At 29.7% G+C, this 23,864-nt stretch overlaps 1 protein-coding gene across 1 annotated transcript in view; it reads left to right on the top strand.

The window, feature by feature from the left end:
- Positions 1–5,398: 5,398 nt before the first annotated feature.
- LOC109605311 (zwei Ig domain protein zig-8) overlaps positions 5,399–23,864 on the top strand; it is a 326,759-nt gene continuing 308,293 nt past the window's right edge. The window contains exon 1 of the mRNA XM_020021881.2: positions 5,399–5,580. The gene's annotated coding sequence lies outside the window, so the exon portion shown is untranslated. The remainder of the gene's footprint in view (positions 5,581–23,864) is intronic.

Genomic DNA, 23,864 nt, shown 5'->3' with positions numbered 1-23,864 from the left:
ATTACAAAATGCTTTTAAATGAAGTATTTTGCTTTTATCTGCATAAACATTATTGTATATATTTATATTTTGAAAACTATATATTAATGCAGATATTAAAATATGTATATTTAAACTAGGTAGAATTTTCTGATGTGTATATTTTCATAAAATTATATTCCATTCTTGCATTTTATTTATAAAATATTTTATATTAGTAAGCAGCAAGTTGTAATATTAAATATTAATTACCGTAATTTAAGTTATTGACAATAACTGAATTATTGTACATTTTGTTACAAAATAATTCAATAAAATGGCAGGATAATTATAAAGATTGTGAAAAATCGATAAATTACTTTTTATTCGTAATCGGAATATACCTTAAATCGTTTCACTATGCAATATATCTATTAATGAAAGAGATGTAAAATTGTCAACAAGGGACAATCAGAATGCGTCCTTAGGCAATAGGGATGATAACTTGCTGATAGAGAGACGAGAACGATCGACGGGCTAAGGAAATGAAAGGGTCCCATTTCAGTACATAACGCGAATAGCCGTACCCACTTCCCCAAACTAAAACGGACCCCACCGTGATCCAATGCCAGAAAAATGTTGCGTTATGAGTATCCGTCCCCCGGGGGCAGTATATCGAGCGTCGACCGACTTCATTATCAGTTTAGAATAGCACCGAACCGAATAGTTATATGGCATAGTTCACGTTGTTGCGGCCAACGCAGATTACATTGTTATAAAATTGTGGCATCGCAGTGTGGTTGAGATCAAATGGACGAATCTACAGATTAGACGTTTGATTTTTCTTCCTTCCTGTCTATTACTTGTAATAATTTAGATTATATTTTTTGGTTATTTTAATTAGATTTTGATTGGTGAAACTTAATGTGACTAAGGCTTTCTTTCAGTCACCTTACATTATTTTATTTTCAACAGAAAAGATTTTGCAGCAGTGCGTTTTTAAATAAAAAACTTATTTTGTATACAAATTCAAACTTGGACTTGAAATACTCAAATAAATTGTATTCACACACAATTGTACGATCGTGATCACAATTCTATGGGGAAAGTATGACAGAAGAACACAAATGATTCCTTCTAGGGAAACCCAACGTCTCCATTGTATAAACAATGTAATCTCCTGCATAAATTAAACATTGCATCAACAACAGAATTTTAACACATATAAGCAATAACTAATATGACCAAATTTCCTGAAAAAAAAAACAAAATTAATTAAAATTAAAAAGGAGAAGCAGAATATTAATCACAACATTTTTCCAATTAGTATTTCGTCGGTTCCCTTTGCTGTACCAACAGCTTCCATCCTCCTCAACATATTTAAAATTATTGAACGAATAAATGATTCATAGCATAACCATTCTCAAAGAACATTAGCAAACTTCTTCAAATTTTGAGTCTGGTCGTTACGAATGTAAATTTGTTGTGTTCAAATGAATTGAAGTCGGGTCATCGCGGGGGTCACTGAATTCTAGAATGAAGTTGATTTTGCAACTCGAAATTTATGTGTCCACTTCCAACATCTGCACGAGGGCTGGATGTAGAGAATGTTTGATTTCGTCTAGCAGAAATAATTAGAAAACGGTCTTGCCTATTAAATATATAAAGAGTAAAATAAATTTAATTTCAAATATTTTCAAATAATACTACTGGTCAAAATAAAACATATTGAATATTTTTAAATCTATTTAATTTAGGAAATTCAAATTATTCACTTCAAAACTGTACATATAAAAAGTGCAAACAAGCTAAATAACAAAACTGTTCGAAAATATGTTGTATATTAATTTTAAGTAAAATATGACACATCACAATTGTCATTTCATCTTTCATCAGTAACTGCAAGTAAAAAAAGCTTAAACAAATATTTATTAGTTATCTCTGAACTTGAAGAATATTTGGAATATGGAACACGAAGACTGTAATTATTCTGTGGAGAATTCTTCTACCTCAAGTGCTTCGCAACCTGTACCAGATGAAATGGGAGACACTCAAGGCAGCTCGAGAGGTTTAACTATTGACTTTTACACATTGGATACTTATATATATGTAATTATTTTTGAATGGCTGTAAACGATATTTGTATTTAATATTTCATTTTATATTAACGCAGCTGGCTGCATATTTAATCACAATGTAGTTAATTGCATTTTTACAATAAATTTATTTAAATAAAATTAAGTATTTATGTAATATTATTTTTTAACCAAACCTTTCATGGCGGTGACATCTCTGGTTCAGATCAAGACTATTAACTATGAGTATTTTGAGGTAAGCTCAAATTAATGTTTTAAATGAAACCGCACTTACTGTAGTTACGCCTCCTTAGCAGTGGCAATTATTTCAAAAGTACATAAAGTACACCCAGACAAATCGAATTAAATTTAATTAAATAATCATTTAACTATAAATTATAACACAATGCAAAAAAATTATGTATTTATACTATTTATAGTATTTTCGGGTACCCGTTAAACGGGTATTCATTAAATTTTTATAAAAATACTTGTTATTATGGAAAGACACCAAAACAAAAATTAAGAGCAATTGAGACGATGGAGGGTGGATCATCACAACATGAAGTGGCTCGTCAAATGGTCAACACTGCTTATAAGCAAATTGTGGAGAAGTTACAATGAGTATAATGTCATAAAAGAAAGACATCCGGGCCGCAGTAGGTTAACTACCCCGATACAAGACCTTTTTTTTGCTTTTGCAAGCTCGGAGACAACCCGAAATAACTCACAAGATCAGACAAGAGTTCCTTAGGACCCACGATGTGAGTTCAAACCATTAGAAATGGTGTCCGAGAGCAAGGTCTATTTCAGAGACAATCTTTACGGGTACAACGATTGCTTCCTGGAAATCGTTCTGCTCGTTTACCTTAGACACAAGAACACCTTAATTGGGGTTCTGATGATTGGAGCAGTATTCTATTTTCTGATGAGTCAAGATTTTGCTACCATTAGATTCTGGAACCATACGTACTTGGAGTGAACCTGGAAACCAAGTACGGCTGCAACATGTTTGTGAGGTGGTGAATTTTGGCGGAGGTTTATTGGGGAGGAATTAATACAGGCGAAAGAATAGAGTTCTTTTTAATGGAAACCACTTTGAATGCAGTTGGATATAGCGACAACATAGTTTTATCTGTTGTAGTATTTAACCAATATGGGCCCAACTTCTATTTTTCAGAAGTATAACGCTAGGCCACATCCTGCGAGGATCGTTCGAGCAGTATTTGAAGAGAATGAATGATCGTTTTACCTTGGCCAGCAAACTCTCCAGACTTTTATCCAATAGAAAAAGTATGGGATGCTGTAAAAAGAAGAGTGCTGAGTCGTCTAAACCATTACGAAGAATAGCAGCAGCTAATTTTGGTGCTACAAGGCGAAATCTGGACCAAAACATACTCGATAGGTTATAGGATAGAATAATGTGACGTAACTATTATAAATAACATAATACTAAATATTTGGATATTTGGTGGGTATATTTTTAATTTAATTAGTAAAAAAACTTGTTTTTATTAATTAATCATATTTTCACATTATTTTTTTTTTTTTTTTTGGTTTTATTGTAATACTTTAAAAATATTTAGGTGTTCCCTAGACACTTTGTGTTTATTTCTTTAAAATTTTCAGATAGTAGCTGTAACTATATTTTGAAAAACATATTTTTTTAAACATTTTAAGGATAAATTTAGTTACGGTTTTCATTTGTAATATCTCGAAATTTTAACGAAACATTTTTTGAGATAAGTATTTTAATTATATAAAAAAGTGCCTGTCGCAAGTTTTTATCTCTTGTTTAAAATAAATAAATAAATTAATAAATAAAATTTATTATACATTTTCATAATCCGCCATGTATTTCGTAGCCATTTCATAAACGGTCATACAGTAGAAAAAGCGTTTGATCCGTCTTAATTTAGAGAGAGATATCATGCATGACAGAGACAATAGAAGTCTGTCCCATAGTAGGAGACTTACTGTCTCTATTGTACATGATGTCTCTTTCAGGATTCAGATGGATTAGATGGATATTGTCAATTTTTGAAGTGAAAACTTCTTCAGCCGCGTTGTGTACCTTTTGGTAGGGAAAAATCTTAGGGGTTCGCGTTACCGACATGCTCATGACTGGCGTATGCGCAGTGTGCAGTGTAGCAGTGTATCTTATTGAATGGATTTAGTGAAAAGTTCAGTGTGTATATACTGTGCATTGTTGAAATAGTGTTTTTGTTTGATTATTATTTGAACGGCCATGTCCAATGATTAAAAATTCAGTACTACAAAATATAAAATGACAATCGATGCAGTTTTTACGCGATACTGAGATAAATTTGAATAAAACATTTTCATTTCTTACTTTAGTTACCGTAAGTCCATTGTATCTTTTTTAGAAGAAAATGAAATAATTGAAAGTACAAGAAGTCTAAGTATTGTTGAGACAATGATGTAAACAATTAAAATAATGTTAAAAATCAAGTACATTGAAATTTAAGTAAATACAAATGCTATCCATAAATAATATGATTGTATATTAATTGTTATTTCAATTGAATTGTATTTATATTTTGTCATGATCTTGTACAGCCCGTAATATATTTGAATAATAAATAAACACATAAACATGTATATAATTGTTGATCGCAGTGTCAATAGATGTGAAAACCAGATTGATGTTGATAATTTTAATTGAAACATTATGAAATTTCAAATTTTAATACTAAAAGTTTTAAGTTTTTACTTCTATCGGCAGTCTAAATAACTGCCAAGTTTAATTTTTTTTCTATCTAGTTTAGAAATCTCGTAACAGCTAAAATCAATCAATTTGGGTTATCATTTACTATAGTACATGTATTTTATTGTATTATTAATAATATACGTGGTTACGTTTGTAACACATTGTATTAAGATTTCACTGATTTCTTTGCTTGGCACTTAGAATAGACTTGCGAAAGGCAGAACGCGTCGGTGGTGCGGTTGAAATTTTGCAAGAGTGCAAATCCCCATTGTATTATTCATATTTGTACAATTTTAAATTGTCTTGTGCTTGTCTCAAAGGGCTTTACCGATTGCAGCTTTATTCAAATCTCCTTTCATTTCATCCCCCCAATCGGTTAGGAAATTCTTGCCGGGAAAACGGGTCCACGCCGATATGGGTGGGTGCCGCAATTGCATTTGGCCCTGCACCTTTCCTAACACGACCAAGACCGTGTTTTCCATCTGAAGACGGCATCCGTCGCGACGGCGGATAGTGGCGCAGGTCCGGGCGTCGGCGTGGCGCAAGAGCGCCGTCCGGGACATCGGCGTTCAGTGTTTTGCCGTCATACGTTCTGACCGAGTCACCCTGTATCAATACGGCGTCGCGACGCGCGTATCACGTCTACGTACGCAGAGTTAAGCGCGCGTAACTTTCATCCGGAAATTCAATTGTACTGTGTCGGTGTATTTCAGTTTGTTTGTGTAGTTTGGTTTGAATAGAATAATATTGAATTGTGTTTTAGTGTTAACTGTACTGTTGATTGATTTAAAACTTTTTTTTGCTGAAAAGGAAGATGTAAGTAAATATGAGGGGTAAACTATTTAATTTAATTATATATATTTTTTAAATATTAAATATATACAAGATTAATTAATTTAATTATGTAAAAATTTTTTTTTCGAGAATTCAGATTTTTTAATAAAAATATTTTTTAAATAAATTATTTTTTTACTTTTTTTTATTTATTACTTTTTTTACTTTAATGAAATAATAATAGTAAAACAAATAATAAATAATAATTATTAAAATTAAAATTTTAAATAATTTAATATCTTGATTATATTAAATTTAAATTAAAAATAAATAATATTAAAAAGTATTACTGTTACTTTACGTAAAATTTTTATAATAATTTTTAAACTCATTATTGTCTTTTTAATAGTTTGTTTATGATTATTTTGTAATTATATCATTTTAAATTAATAATTTATGACGTCGCTTTAATTTTTAATAATTAATGTTTATTACTCATTATAAAATAAATAAAATATTTAATATTTTAAAAAATAAATTAGAAAAGTTTTAAATGTTCATATTTATAATAAATTTCCTGATATTTAAGCCTGTTTTCAAACCGATACCTGTACAAATTGACAGATACATTTATAAAATTCTAGTGCTGTATTCACCGGCGAATGCAGACCAATTATCAGAAAATTTATGGATGCAAATAATAATTATTTATTAATGCATCAACAAGGTATTTGAGATTTATTATTACAGTGTTAACTCATTTATTGCGCGGTATATAGCTTTGTTATTTTTAGTTATCGTTAAAACCAAAAAATGAACCATAATATAGTAATTCCGATTTTATTGGACTTATATTTTTTATATTTATTTTATTGAACATAAAAAACAAGTAAATATAAATTGTGCGTATTCCGTATTATTTTTAATATAACTTTAGTCCATTTTAAATTTTGTCAGGTAGTCTCTATACAATTTACCCAGTAAATCCGTTGTTTGAGCTTCCCCAAAGTTGCGACCTACAACAACAGGATAGTGCTTCCTTTATATTTTACCATTGGAATCTTTAAACGTAAGGTTTTACTGTGGATGATGGTTTTCTTCCTTACCAAAGCCATTCTTAAATCGGTAGTTAATTTTTCCCCAACAGTAGTTGTTCACGGCAGCTGTCGTGTGAACACAAATGGTATTGCATTGCTGTGACTTGTTCCGGTGCAATGTTTCGTGTCAGTGCTAAATTCCGGCAGTCTCTCAATTTACCTTGCCACCTGTCCTGTCAGTATTCTTAAATTGTAAAAGCCATTTGAGTGCAACATTCTTACAGAACGATCAGTTTTTTCGAAGCTGTTTGAAGGAGAAGATAGGATTGTTTTAGTTTCCCACATCGCTAGCGTCGGCACTAGATAATTTCTAGTATAAGTTCTTCTACTTGAAATATTCAGCTCAAAATAGGAATAGGAATTAAAAAGGCATTAAAGTGAGGGAAGTTAGCACAATTTTGACTTTATATTATTATTTTTAATATCAATATGTGTATTACTTTCAAATTCAAGGTTTAGTCTGGCTGGGTACTTTTTAATTATGAAATATAATCTAATGATTCTTTATTTTTTATGCTATGTATGTGTTTTATGATGTTTTTATATTTGTCTGACTATTATGCGTTATTAGTTATAATGTTATCGCGTTAAAAAATATCAGTAAGTGATCAAAGTTTAAAAATAAAACTTTCATGAAAATATTTGAAAAAATCGTAATATTATGAGATAACACAGTTTTTTAACTTAAAAAATCACTTGTATGATATTAATGCTTTTATTATTTATATTATTACTATTATAATAGTATGTATATTGATGTATGTTGTTGTATGTTGTTTGACAATGCAAATGAATACTTTTAATATTAAATGTAAAAGGACATCTTTGTTGTAAATGAATATTTTATATATAAATATTGTGTGAAATTACAAATTACATAAACAATGATTGTAAATTATTAATTACACAATAACATTATCTGGTATAATAATACATGTAATGGTATCAGGTAATTTAACTCTTCTGCAAATTATCAGAGTTGATTAATTATTTTATTATTTACAATTTAAATTTATTTTTATGAGAAAAAGACGTAAGTCGTCAAAAAGTTAAATTCGGGCTATAACAAATCAACACCCTAAACACAAAAAATACGCATGACGACTTGGGTTTTTTTCTTTTTTATATCTCTTTACAAACAAACTTTGCCGCTTTTTACTACAAAAAAAAACTAACTATATAATGAAAGAACATCATCATGAATAATATTAAAACATTCAAATTCTAAGCGATATGTTTTCGTCGATTTTCTGTCCTAAGCTGGACTTAAGCAAAAATAAATCTTGAGCTACAAAAAATATACTATTAGCTTTATGAAACTTTACAGACTGTTTCAAAATGAAAAAAAAAAAACTTTATATAACATAGTTAACATGTAAAAGCTAAAAATATCAACAAAGCTTTGTAAAACAAACATGTCAGCGCAAACAGGAAATATTTGTTGGAAGGTGGCGAAACCGTATAAAGATAAAACTAAAAGTGGCGTAAAGTTGATATGGCGTGAGACGACATTATTAAGATGATTAAAAGTTTGGTAGAAGTTGAGTAATTTTCGGAATCTTACCTGATGCATCAAAGATGCAAAGTCAAAAAAACTCAAGGATTTAATATTCTCGGCCAACTCGACTTTGACACTTCTCAAATGATTTTACTAGTATAAAATAGTTGTTTAATTAGTAATTACCGTTGATACATTCGTTATGGAATAGTAATAAGAGCACACAAAATTTTATATGTTGGTTGTGGCGCTGCCATATTTGTTGTTTAATATAACACACACGCATACAAGATTAATAATACAACTTTCCGCTTCAAAGTTTATTTAACGGTGAATACACCCAAGTATTTCTTCTGATGCCGTCTAAGATATTAATTATTCATTAAAGACTACACCTTCAACCTATTTAGAATTTCGTCCTGAATTAATTAAACTTCAAACAAATATTGCAACACCGCAAAATTTTATTACAAAGTTGTTGGAAACAATAAATTAACTCAATATATTTTGAATTAATTTTAATATGGAAGGATGTATGACAAATCAACGTTAAGATTTTACAATTGAGAGAAATTTCAAGGAACATTTCCTTATTGAATATTCAGAGGGGTCTTTTAATTACAGCGACATCAAAGTTACACAATGTTTCAATTATTTGTTTATTACCAAAGACAGAATCTAAATATGGCACATACTTAAAATTTGAAATTCACGTGCAAATATCTCTTGTTTATTTAAATCATAATTTTCCCCCAAATCAATATTTTAGGAAATTGATAGTCAACGAACTTTATTTATCAAAAACGATAACAATACAAGTTAACAATTTAATTTAGTACCTCGCATTTTCACCCCAGCTTTGTAATAAAGCATTTACCCGCCTGTGCATGTCTTTTATTAGATTATCAGTAAATTCTTGAGGGACATTATTCCATTCTTCAACTGCAGCCTGTAAGAGGTCTCAAATTCTCATGGGATGACTTAAACGACGCCGAATTAATTTGGATAACTAATTTCTGCACAATAGGTTGAATTTCAAGATCTATGTACATTTGTTCAATCATTGTGACAGTATCAAAGTAGTTCTTCTTCCGAAAGCATAGGAAACTACTTCATTGACACGTCTTTTTCTCCAGAATCGGATTCGACGTCGTCGCCCACTTTTCCTCCGAGAAAATAACATTTGGCCACTGACGTAAAAACCAATTTTGGTGAACATGTTCCAACATTGAAGTTCTTTGTCTAAATAATAGCCTAGGTACTCTCAAACGTCTTTTAGATCGTAACTAGCAACAATTATTTGGTAGTATGTAGCTTGATAATAACTCTGAAAGCAGCAAACATTTATCCAATTGTTTCTCACAACTATTTGGCCTAAGTACCTGTCTCATCTAGCACTTGTCACTCTTGGATGTCCGCTTCGAGGTTTAGTTTCTAGGGAACCCGTTTCAATGTGCCGTTGAATGTTTCTTGTAACTGAACTTTGATGAATGTTCAACCTTTGAGCAGTGTGACTATTTGACAAAAACCATATTCAATTTTGTTATAAAAACATTTTTTAAATAATTTTAGTTCTGACAATAATCTTTTTCCTAGGAAACGGTTAATTTTAACGATTAAAAATTCATGACGATTAAATAAGTCTTAAGTGTGTAAAAGATATCAGTTCAATAAGTCCTAAGAGATTCTTTGAGGATCTATTCTCTGGAATAGGGAAACAAGCATAGAAATCTGCAGTCACATGAACAAATCTGATTAACACTTTAAATCGAAACAGTTAGAAGAAAAAAGGAAATATTTTGCGTCAAATTGCCAGCTTCTTGACACAATGTAAGAAATAACTACAATGTTACATTCATAATCTGTCATAAGTTAATGAACATAGACTTAAAGTGAAGTAAATTCTACCGATGAAACTACTACTGTGACAAGAGACGATCAAAGGAAAACCAAAGGGACACAATAAACAAAAAGCTTGTTTGGTAGACAGGAAAGAAGACCACAAACATACATAAAGGACAAGGAAACTATTACACGATCAAAACAAACGACGTATTTACAAAAACCTATAGATAACAATATTTCTATCAGTATTTCTTAGAAAACCACTAGAGCTGGCACAAAAATTAAGGGTATATCCAAAACATCAGTCAACAAAAATATATATATATATATATATATATATATATATATATCAAACGTTTACACATCACACATTTGCCACCACTGAAAATTATTCGTAAAGGGTAAAACATAAAATGATTTGTAAATTGATTCTGCGATTTACGTAGCATGCAGCCACACATTGGAATTGAATTAGTGGCGGCTTACTACTTTGATACGGGCCGCAATATATTCTTGGCTGGCCTAAACGGTTCGCTATTGATGTAAATGGCACAAATCTATTTTACTAATGTCCCGACCCCAAACCCCACCGGGACCATAAAACTTCAATACTTATGGACTTATTTGCATTTGCATTGTGGGCACTGAACTTCCTATGTTTTAATTGTGGCTACCAACCATGGACGAGGGACAGCATTTGCAAGAATAAAATCAGCTTCGACAGACACATTACTTGTTTTTAAACAAACCATAGGATTATTTCGATAGGAAATAAATTTATTTTTATTATAAATCTTTTCTAATATACTCCGTGAAAAAAATAATTGATTTATTCCAATTTTTTTAAAGAATAAAATGTCAGAAGCTAATAATGGGTCGGACCCTCTCTTTGATTAAGACACTCATTGACGTGTCGTGGCATCAATCTAATGAGATTATCGACATTTTCTTATGGTATCTCATCCCAGGCTGAATTTGACGTCTTAGTTTACACATGTTCGATTGGGGAAAGGCTTGAAGATCTGACCGAGGCAGTAAATTCACATGGGAGGCTTCTAGGAAGTATAATGTATTCCTGGAAAAGTGGATGCGCATTATTTTGCTGAAAAATTAGTCTGAGATCTCTTCTTATGTAGGGATGCCACTAATGAAAACTGAAGATGACGTGTTACCATAAGCAGTAGCACCTCATACCATTAAACCATTAGTGTTATGAATATGAGTCTCCACAGCAAACCGAGGATCACGTCTTTCTCCACGTCGCCGTCTTACTAATACATGATCATCGTGCATGCTCAAGCAAAAGTGTGATTCATCACTAAATTATTTCTTCTTCGTACTGTGAGAAAAACTAGGTACACGCTTGTTTAAAATACCTTAAAGATATGAAGAAAAAAAAAACAAAAAATCGACAATACGTTTTTCGATTGACTCCAAATTTTAATCATTCTTATTTCAATGGGTACATACATAATTAAATAAATAAAATAAAACAATGATAAAAATAAATACGTGTGGTTTTGCATTGTCATGAGGAAGCAGAACGTCTGTTCTATTGACTAAAAAAACTTTTTAAATAAGTTTCTAACGTAGGTACAGGTTTCAGGACGATGTTGAAGTTGTTCATCTTCAGTGCATTCATAACACTTTTAGACCAACGAAACCAATATTGTGAATGTGATGCTGCTGATTTTGAAAAATGTTCATAAATTATACCATCTATATTCAAAAAAGTTGTAAATACAATATAAGAAAATAATAGATAGCACGGTTTAATACAAAAGCTAAAAATACAATATTAAAATTTATTCATATAAATCATGAATCAAAAACGTAAATTATTTTTTCCGGCACCTAATAGGATATTCGAATCATACATTTGTTATTGATTATTTGAAATTTTTTTGTCTAAAATAATGAAACAAATATTCAAATCCAGCATCGGATATTCTCAGATGTTTTTTATATTTTACTTCATGATCAGAAAAAAATATGAGTTTTAATTTTATCACAGGCTTATTAATATGCAATATCATATCATCATTATTAAATTTAGTAAGTTACTATTTTGAAGGATGGTAAACCTTCAGGAAACGAATTTTATGCCATACATAATGTTTTTAATAGTGTATCTTTTGAGCCATTATTCATTAAAATGGATATGCCTATAATAAAAAAAGAGTTTGTATCTTAAATTGGACGTACTGCATATAAAATACGTAATTTCAGAGACAACATTTTAATGTACCAATTAGTGCGGAACCGTAATGCGAAATACCGTATGTTTTATGTATTAAACAAAATCTGCGATTTGCTCTTTCCACAGAGCCTTCAGACGCTGGCGAAACCGCTCCCTATACTCTTATTTATCCTTTTTTCGTAATTCCATTTGAAGAGAAAATGTAATCAGATCAAGTCACAGCTATATAATATAAAAGTGTGTGTGTTTTGTGTCAGACACCAGTCGCAACATAGACGTGGCGACAATTTATAAGCCTGCGAATTATCAACTTGAGGGATTGGTATTTTGCATGCGGCTGACTCTGGTTGCTGATGCAGTCGGAATAAAAAATATGATAAATTTAAATTAAAAGTTGCATCATAAATATTTATGGCTGTTACATCATGTCCTTATATACAACTTGTTTACAAAGCAATCGTATTTTATAAATATGTAAATTTTGCCTGAAAGAAATTCAAATGAGAGTTTTAAATAGATGAAAACGATAAATTAACATGTACACCTACAATAATAATTTGTCTTAATGAAAGAAATGTTCACGGTTCTTAGAAATGAAAGAAAATACGCGACATATCTTTGGAATCTGGAACGAAACTGTCGTTTTGTGATTTACTAAATATTTATTATTGACTTCTTTTTGAAAGAATAAAGTAATGAAACATGACATTTTTTAAGGAAGGGACACAACTTTTTTGATACATTTTGAATAAATTTGGTTTGAAGTATCTATGTTAACTTTATTTGTCATGGCATCTACCCTTCCTAATATATTAATTATAAATAATTAAAGAGCTTTACAGTTGTATAAAGTAGGAAAATACAAATGACAGCTGGTCAAAAGTGTTTCATAACTAAATTTTTTAACCATATATGCATTTCTAAATAATAAGTCGAATCCTTAAAAAAAATTCTAATAAAAATCCATCAGTAAACGAGATAAAAAATGTTGAAGTTATGCCTTGTCTAATTGATTCCTGGATAAATTCCAATGATAATTTATAGAAAAAAAATTCCATTAAAATACATTTAAATAAAAATGGTCATGGACATAAATATGGAAGAATATAATATACACGATATAAATTAGGAAATGTGTATTTATTTAATATTTGATTGCATAACCAATTTCTTTAATAACTTCTCGACATCGCATCAGTTCTTGCTACAAATGTTCTTTGTTGGTGATGTTTTTTGTCGGATTTTCCGTTCATGTTGTCTTAGATGTTTAACTGGATTTAAATTTGGATGTGTGTTTTGGATCGTTATCTTGGTGGAACTTTCAAACTACAGGCAACTTATTTTCAGTATGATTTGCCAAACTATCTTTATAGACAATTCAATTCGTTCTATGGGGCCAGTATCAGATGCTGAAAGAGATCTACATACCATAATGTTTTTACCACCGTATTTAACTGTTGGTTTTTGGTACTTAAAATTGAAACAACTTATACTTGGTTTCATCGCTCCACGTTACTAAATTCAGTCTATATGATTTTTGGCAAATTTCAGATTTTATCATTTCGCTTATATATATAAGCCCAGCTATGCGCCCAAATAGCCCCACTTCACATAACCGACGTCTCACACTTTGATTTGAAACATCTGCACTCTTATATTTCTATATTACTTTGATGACCTCCCATCTTTATATGTGTTTTCATATTTCACTGCTTCCGAAATTTTTTCAAAATTTTTGAAATAGTAACATGATTACTCTTAAATTTTGCGAAATCCGCCGTTGATTCAGTGCATGAGTATGGAGATCTACGATTCGTTTTTACAAGTATTCTTATAAATATTTGTTTTTACTCATCTTTACACACTAAAGTTTCGACCTTTAACAAAAACTGAATTAATTTCTTAAAATTCCACGCATAATTCATTTCAAATCACATTCTTTGAAATATTTTCTGTTACTGTTAGACGGATTCCAATTATTCAAAATTGCGGTGAATTGTGGATTTCAGCGATTAATGTGTATATTGTTTCGAAGTTGAGAATGGGAACAGTATTGTTGTAGATAAAGTGACTATTTTGCCCCACATTTGAATTGGGTAAACTCCAACTAAAACAACATATATTACGAAATTATAAATTCTGTGAGGGACATTTCCCATATAAAATATGGGTTTCATATCGGCAATGTTTAATAGCAGATAGCTGGGAATATATTGCAGAAAACAAACTTTTTTAAACTGTCTCTAATAACAATAAATCAAAGATTAAAATCCTGTAATCGGTTAGATAGAATCAAATTACGTCCGAAAGACAATTAGATCGTGTTCGTTGATACGCACGTAGCCTGAATTACCAATTGCATCTCCATAAAGTTTAATATGGTACAGCTTTGGATTATATAATCCATATATTACACATATGTTACGTTTTAGTGGAATAAAATGTGTTGTTACACAAATTATCCTTACGACTTTATTATTACATTAAATAATTCGGGTGTGCTGAAAATGGACGTCATTTTTGTCCATTCATCTAGGTAATGGCAAGTTTGTGTTTTTTTGGTTTATCACTTTACTTAATGTGGCGTCTAGAATGAACTGCAAACGGGATTGAGATGAATAATATTTCGCTAGAAAGGTGAGTAAATTACGTGTCTGACGATACCTAATTCGTTTTGATCCAAAGAAAAATAGTCTAAATAGACTTACGATCGTAGAAAGAATTTCATGTAATTTTTTGATCATTTTCAGTCATGTTTGCCTTTTGAGTAATTTATTTCAACAACAAATTATTGCCTTGTTTCAAGTTTAACTTTTTAATAGATAGTTTATTTAATTGCAAATAGTCAAAGATCGAATGTTTAGTGAAAATATTATATAAGGTGGAGACATATCAACGTTTAAATGTTTTTACCCATGCTTTTCCAAGCAATATGCGAAATATAGTGCTTCAAGGAAGGCGGAAACCACCCCCAACAAATTACATAAAATGTAACAATATAGCGTGTGATCCCTCATTAGAAAGGTGGTAGAAAGACGAATACACCGTAGTGATTTATGTGTATTTTAAAAAAGGTTCAGTGTTGCATAACATTAAAATGTAATTGTTTTAATTATACAGTGGTAACCATAACTATAGCAACTTATTAAAATTTATTAAAATATGAGCTGTATTACTTGAATTGAATGTAATTGTCAATCTAATTTTATACTTTAAAAAATTACGTATTTTTTACAAAATTATAGCTACTTTTTACTTGGTCTTTGTCTGAATTTAAATCCATTAATTACTGACGTTCTTTTGCTTATTATAATTAGTCATTGATCGAAGTGAAGCTTTAGGAAAAAATATAATTTAAAGTTACTAAGACCGAGAGAAATAAGAAAAGATGGCTAAGAGTCTACGGTTAAATAATTCAACAGTCTTCCATATTGGAAAAACTAGCGGTAGAAAAATTTAATACGAATACAAAAAAAACAATACAATCTTATTGTCAACTGAAATTAAAACCAACCTGGAGGAAATGGGTCTTGCTGAAATTAGTTCAAGGACTATGAGAAGCTGATTAGTGGGTGGGGGTTCGTTTGACACAAGACCTACAAGAAAAACTCTGATTTCTACTAAAAATGTGAAAGTACAATTTTGACTTGATACAGGAGTACAGAAAAAAACTAGACCTCACAACAGAGTGAGACGAATAATTTTTAGTGACGAGTCTAAATTTAATTTATAAAAAAATGATGGTTCTGCTTATATTAAACATCTTACAGGAACGAAACTGCATAAAAAGTTTATTATACACACAGTGAATCATGATGGCGGTTCAATTATGCTATGAGGATGATTCAATTCTTTTGGGATAGGCCCCTTAGACTGAATTATGTCCAGTGAAACATTAAACGAAAATTTGATTCCATATATTGAAGAAGTGATGCCATTAACAAAAGTTTCCCAACATGAAATTGATCTTCAATGCAAATCCAAAATTGTGACGGGTTGGTCAAAAGACCAAATCATCGGTGTTTTGTCTTGTATGTTCCAATTTATAGACATCAACCGTATAGAAAATTTAAAGCAATATAGACTTGTTGAACTAGAATTATAAAACGAAAAGGATATTATACAAAGTGTTAATGTTAAATTAAATAGAATTCATTAAAAATCTCTTCCATAATTAATATTGCTATATTTATAGCATTTATAATATAAAAGTGTATAAAACAACAATAGTAAATTACTATTATTTTAACTGTCAACAATTAAATAAAATAATTATGGCCAAAATATTTAATATTTTAAAAAGTAATGACCAGTACTGGACATGTAAAACTTAAAATATTATAATAATTTGGTGCTGAAAAAGATTACTCCAATGGAAAAAGTGACTGAAAATGATTTTTCCATTTACCGTTAATTTTAGGCGTCCTTTTAAGCAAAGCAACAGAAAAAATAAATTTGCAAATGAATGACCAAACAGAAAAACAGTGAGTATGATTTTCGTAATCAGGATATCAGGCTTATTATTAAAAAATATGATTCCATATTTTAAAATTAGTAAACCAGTGTTATAAACAAAGGGCAGCAGTGTGGTAAATAGTATCCCCTCACCTTGATGGCTAATAAAAATATGATTAAAAAATAAAATCGAAATTTATCCCCAGGAAACATATTTTCGGGTCAGTGTATTTTGGGGGATTTTCTCAAGTCTGAGTGTTTCCCTTGCCGCAGCCTATTCCACTCATAAATTCCGTAAACAATGGATGCCTTCGAAATGTATATCGAAAAGGGAACATATTACGTAATGCCATGTATCAAGTGGAGATCCTTGTAAGCGCGGAACAATGAACTTTGTCCAATATTTTTTACTTGCCTTAATCATTTATCTTCTAGTCGCGTTTCACTGTAAACTTACATTAGAAGTTTAAAATCTTTAAATAAGGTTTCGCTAGAATGAGGTCTAATTCTAAATCAGGTTAAATCGTTTACTTACGTTGAATACAATATAATTTCTCCTAGCTAACGATATTAATTAATTCTACGTTGTAAAAATGTTTAAAGGTGTAATATTAATGAATAATTAATAACTCAAATACCGGTTGATGGAATTCTTGCAAATTAATTAACTGTTAAATAAACTAGAAGTTTGGAGCTTAATTAATTTCTCAGATGCGTGTATAACGTTAAATGACAAATATTTGGTATCTGTTTTGCTGAACCTGACATTCTATAACATTTACAAAATTGTTTTTTAAATAAGAAAATCTTAACTACGCATCAAATCAAAAAACAATCCTTGAAGAAAATAATTCGTCAATATTTTTGTTCACTTCAGTAACTTGTACCTGGAGTTTGGCTTTGCCGTGCTGCGATAAGTTTTGAGTGTGTTTACTTAAAAACTAACAAAACTTATTAGTCAAAGTACACATCTACATTACCATCTATTACACCTCAGTTACATCTCATTGGAAACAGACAACTTACAAAGTCAAATAATATATTTACATTAAAAACTTTCTGGAACACTAACTTTCGCCCCCAGTTCAAACATATATTCAGCTCTGCAACTCAATCCAACTCACTAAGACACTCCAGTTTGTTTTCCATTATATAAAAAAACGGTTTAAATTTACTTTGAAAGCATTACTTCCCGTAATGAAATCAAACTCCCCCAATTATATTTATTCACCGGATACACATTTTCGGATAAAAAAGCAGATTAAGCTTTTTCAACCTCTCCTTTCCTCCTTGCTTCCATCCTGTTTATCACTAAACGTACATGTTGTTTAGAGGAGGCCTAAAATTGAACAATTATTAATCAGATAATGAAAACACACGGCCTCTAGTTTTAAATCATACCCATCCGACGAATTAATTGCGAGAGAGCTCCGCCGTCTTCCTAACTGTTTGTTACAGTCGAACACACAATGTTTATTGTTCGCCATTTTTATCAAAAAAAAAAACTGTTTACTTAAATTTACTCTCCGAGAGATACTTCCTGAAATGAAATCAAACTGATGCAATTATATTTTGCCTCGGATCTATGTTCAGTTGATAAAAAACCGGAATCAGCTTTTTCTGTGCCGCCTTTCGTCTATGCTTTCTATTCTTTTCGTAGCGACGTATGTTTTTTCATCGTGCTTAAGAGTTTTATTTTACCTCGCCAATATGTCAGTGAGTTTTTTTTTGTGCGTGCGAGTCGTAGAAATAGTAATAAGAGCATTGATAAAAAGGTTGGAGCAAAAAGAATGTTGGATTGGCTGTGATTTCGTATAAATAGCTGCGAGATGTTTGATCTTTGTAATAAAGAAACGTGTTCTTTGGACTGTGTTTTATTATGTAAGGTAAAATTTTGTTAGTCACAGAAAATAATTTATTTGAAATTTGAATAAGGTCAATTAATGTAATTAAATAAAATATAAACATTGCTTTATTTTATTTGAGATACTTAAATTAATTGTGTCAACGAAACTATTAGACAAGGCATAACATGTAGGAATTTTTATAAATACCATAGTCTGATTGAGACTTGTCTCAGAAATCCTAAAATGTATAAATATACAGGGTATTTCATTTAAAAATTCGAAAACGCCAACATTTCCGGTAAAACCGAAAGTGACCGAAAAGTGAAAAATACTTGAAAATTCTTCTCTCTCTATACCATTTATCTATAGCAGATCTCATTTTGATGTACCGAATGTCCTAAAAGTTATGCCTTTCCTCATAGATTTTTCTTAAATTATCATATTTTTATAATTTTTTATTTGTTATATATCCAATGACAGAAAAACTAAAACATATAGATTCAGATGTCAGTTTTTTTCATTTTTGGTTTACAGTTTAAAGTTAATAAAGAGTAGAACAGAATAGAATTTCGTACTAAGGTACCTTATCACACCCTACCTTTATTTCACACTAAAGATCTGCCAAAGTTAGTGGAGAATGGGCTGAAGCTGAATGTTGAAACCCCCGGAATATATGGTCTGAAATTAAGGGTCAAATTGGGTTCCACAGTTTTTTTGACGTATTACCTCCCGATCATTCTCATTATTGACGACCTCATTCAGTTCCATATTCAAAAGCTGCCATTCTTTACATCCTTGACGACGATGTTATGTGAAAGGAATCAAAAACTGGGAACGATGACAAAAAAGTATAAAAAATGTGATTCTATTGTAAACAATTCGCATGGTTTTTCTTCCTTTGTAAACTACTTGTTGGCAATAGCACAATTGGTCACAAAGCTGTCTCCTAAAGCAAAAATTCTAAGGAGGTTTCTTGCACCTCCTTCACTAAACTTAGTTGACTTAACTGTGTTAAATTTTGTAAATCTTAATGCCGAGCGTTGCATTTAGGAAGAATATGTCGTGCCATGTGCTCCTTATATTGGCTCAATTTTGGCTCCAAATGATCTGGCTTCTGTGGGAATTGGTACAATGGCCTGGCCAGCCTGTGGTTCAGACCTTAACCCCATCGAACATTTCTGGGATATGCTTGGGAGACGATTAAGGGACATCAATTTCCCGGTACTTGGAGATTGGGGACCAGGACAGGGTAGACATCGTGCTACAACTCCTGTCCAAGGAACTTGAGGCCTCAATTAGAAGTAGAAGATGATTGACTAAAGTATTGGGTCAATTCTATGACGTCTTTTGGAAGATAAGTTACAATACCATACAATTAAAAAAATATAATTTATATAAAAATTAAGTATAATTTTCTATTTTTCTTACAATTAAATTATTTTTATGTTTTCTTTAGGATACTTCGAAACTAAACATTTTTATGTAAAAATACAAATATTTTATATCTATTCCTATTCAATTTCAGAAAAAAAATTGGTAATGATCAATTATATTTGTTGGGGTGTGTTCATTTATTGAAGCAGCGTATTTCTAAATTTGCGTGGATTTTCATTTAAGTATTTTAAGCTAGAATATTAGTGTTTGAATTATATATTCGCTAAAACAAGTAACGTTAAAATGAAATCTTATGTTCAACATTGCAAATTTTATTCAACTGTCTGCAACTTATGTATATAACATGTATTTAATTCACAACCCTAATTCCTAACTTCGTACAGACTGAGGTAACTTTCCACCCATCAAATAACGCAAATTCAGATCTTGTTAAACAGATTTTAATTGTTATTAAAGTTTATTTGCAGTTATGAAGTACGTATACATGTATGTAAATTTATATGGAGAATTACTTTCTTCGCATCGCTTTTTTCACAAATAACTCAGTTTCCTCCCTACTGTTATTTCTTTTGTTGTGAACCTTTTTTGCCTATGCTAAGGAACTTTTATTTTATTCCATAACCAATATGTCGGTGTTTTTATATACTAGTTGTTGAATTAGTAATCCGATTATTGGGAAAAAGAGAATGTCAAATTGGCGATGATTTGGTAAATGGCTTCAAGATGTTTGATCTTTGTAATAAAAGATGCACTCGTAGGATTGTGCTTTTTCAAAGAGGATCGCATTAAATACAATTTCCCGTACAAAGGACTTTGTGTATCACCTGAGCAAAGTATAATAAGGTCAATTTAAACAAATATAATAATAACAAGATTCTGTTTGTACACATTGTATTCATTTTCAGCAGCCTTCATAATTCTACTGAATCGTTAAATTTTCTCTTCCATCACAAGAACGCTCGCAAAGTCAAAAACGAATCGAGTTTCATTCACATTTGAAATTGTATCTGTATCTTTATGAAGCAATGTTTGTCTACAACACTACGGTAGTCTAAGCCTCGCATTGTTGCGTGCCGAACAATAAGGGTTTAATTTAATCTCTAACCAGATATAATAAAATCGACGAGGCCCTTAAGTATATTTATTGTTTGCCTGAAATAACATGAGCACAGCTAAATTAGCTGAAACATTACACTCCCAATTAAGCTACTTTATTCGAGGAAAACAATTTTAATTACACCAAATTGTAATTTTTGAATGAGACAAAATTTGTACTAACTTTAACGCATGAAACTTTGATGTCCTTCGATGTATATAATTATATTTATTTATTACTAATGGGTAATCAGTTTAATCTGTTTAAAGACTTGTGCATAATTAAATTACAATTACAATTAACTTGCGACTTTGGAAGCCTGTTATGTTTCAGACAAGAAAATGTTTAGTTGGAGATAAATCTTCATTGCTTCTAGCTTGTCAGATTAACCATAAAAAAGTTTGTATTGTGAATAATTTATTGTCGCAGATAAATGGAACATCTTATTAAACTTTGAGTAAGAAAGTCAATTTTTAACGAATTAAATTTATTTTTAAAAACTGCTTTTATCGAATGATTTTGCCAATTTTTACAATGACATTTAATATACAATATAATATCTAATGAAACCTGGAGCAATTTTGATTTATTAAAACTTTTTCAAATGTTATTTTTGTAACGGTTTAAACTGTTGTATGTTACCAATAATTATATATAATTATAGTAAAATAATTATTTTTGAAAATATTATGTTAACCTTATAAAATTAAACATTTAATATATTGATTGAAAGTTCACATATACAATAAATCATGTAAATAAAAAAGAGAGAAATTTTTAAGCAATTTTGATTTATTAAATAATTTTATTACGCCCCTTTTTGTTTTGGTTAACACTGTTGTGTTATTTAATTAATTAAATAATTCTTTTTGAAAATATTATGTTAACTTCATAAAATTAGGGCACAAAATCAAGTTTAAGCAAATCTGATCTTATCAAATGAATAAAATCGTATTATGTATTTAATTTTATATAAATAAATTTTTAATATATTGATTGAAAATTTATATACACAACAAAACATAAAATTAATAAATTATTAAATAAATTTTTGGAACAATTTTCATTTCTTAAATATTTTTATATCGTTATTTTTTATTGTTTAAATTTTTTGAATGTTATTTATTGAGATAATTCTGTTTAAAAATATTATTTAAATTTACATAAATAATTAAAATAAAATTATGCGTATTAAATATTTAGTTAAAGTAATATTATTGTTTATACAACTTAACAACGGAAGAAGACTTGATATTAATGTATTAAAAAAATAGTGTAAACATTAAAACGTTAAAATTGTAATTATTTGTTAATATATTTATTTTAATACATTTAAATAAATTTAAATTTTAATGTGCTACTGAAATCGTGCATATAAAAAATCAGCACAAGAGTTCCGATTAAAAATACAGGTATTTTTCGTAGCAGTAACGATTTCCATTACTGCCTATTCGGCAACCGATCGGAAAACCCGCCTGCAAAGCTACAATTCAGCTGCCATCGTAAAAATTGGATGCTGGTATTGCGAGAAACTCTGCGCCACCACCGCGACCGCATGTCTTTCGAAATTCATGGAAGCGGACGATTTTAATAAAGCGTTAGTATTCGGGTTACACGGCTGATTAAATCCTGTCTGATACATGGCAGCGCCAAAGGATATTTCCAAATTATGCACATATTTGCGGAATGCTCTAATATTGTAGGCTCGCGCTTTCAATATGCTACCTGGCGCCGGAATGGGCCTAAGGATTTTTACTATATTAGTTCCACGTCAAACGACATCAAGATGAAAAAAAAAAAAAAAAATCAAAGAGCTTTTAATGGAAGGCGAGAAATACACGTGTGTTAGTAGTTTTCCACATGCAACCGGTAATTGCCTAATCGTAACAGTTAACCTAAATCGAAAGTTTGTCATATTATATTTTTAAATTTTTTATTGTGGCTAAAGTAGTGGCAATAGTGAAAATGATAATTCCAGACTTAAACGAATTATAAATTTTGAACAGTATTTCAGATATTAGAAGAAATTTATTTTTGATCGATCTTCCATATTTTATAAAAATTTTATAATTGCCATTTTAGCCTCTGTAGATGCTAATTAGATGTCTGTACAATAATTAAATGAATAACTGTAGCAGCAACTAAAATTTTAAATTGATGTCTCTTTTAGTTCTCTACAAATTTTAGGTGGATTGGTTATTTTTTTAGCTCAATATTTTAAAATTTACAAATTTAAATTAACCACTTTTATTTTTTAAAATTAATTATTTATTTTTAATTCTTTAAGCTTAATAATTTTATGTTTTTTATTTATTTGGTTATTTTCAAATTTTTGAGCTTTTTTGAATTCTATAAATTTGAATTTTTAAATTAATATTTTAAAGTTTATAAATTTAAATTAACAATTTTAATTTATTTGTTATTATTTTTTAATAAAATTAAATTTTATAAATTTAGAATATTTTTATTATTTTTGTAATTTGAAAAATAATAATTTTATTATTATTTAAATTGTTACTTTTAGTTTTTCAAACATAATATTTTAATTTTATATATTTAAAATAATAATTTTATTAAATTTAATTGTTCTTTTTTAATGTTTCAAATTTCATAAATTTAAATTAACAATTTTTTATTTTGTTTCTTAAGTTTTATAAATGTATGGATAACAATTTTATTTTTATTTTAATTTAAATGGTTATTTTTACATCTTTCAATAAACTTATTACTATTTGCGAAAAAATCTATAATCGTGTAGACCTATAAATTTTATTATCATCAATAAACGTTTTATTTAAAAATGGATATTTTACCCAATCAACCTCGACGCAAATATAATAGTATTCGTTTGAACAGTATTTAAAATTCAAATCAGAACTTATTTAAATACAGT

Source organism: Aethina tumida, chromosome 1, assembly GCF_024364675.1.
Source record: "Aethina tumida isolate Nest 87 chromosome 1, icAetTumi1.1, whole genome shotgun sequence".
Lineage (NCBI taxonomy): Eukaryota > Metazoa > Arthropoda > Insecta > Coleoptera > Nitidulidae > Aethina > Aethina tumida.
This window is presented reverse-complemented; position numbering and strand designations above follow the sequence as displayed.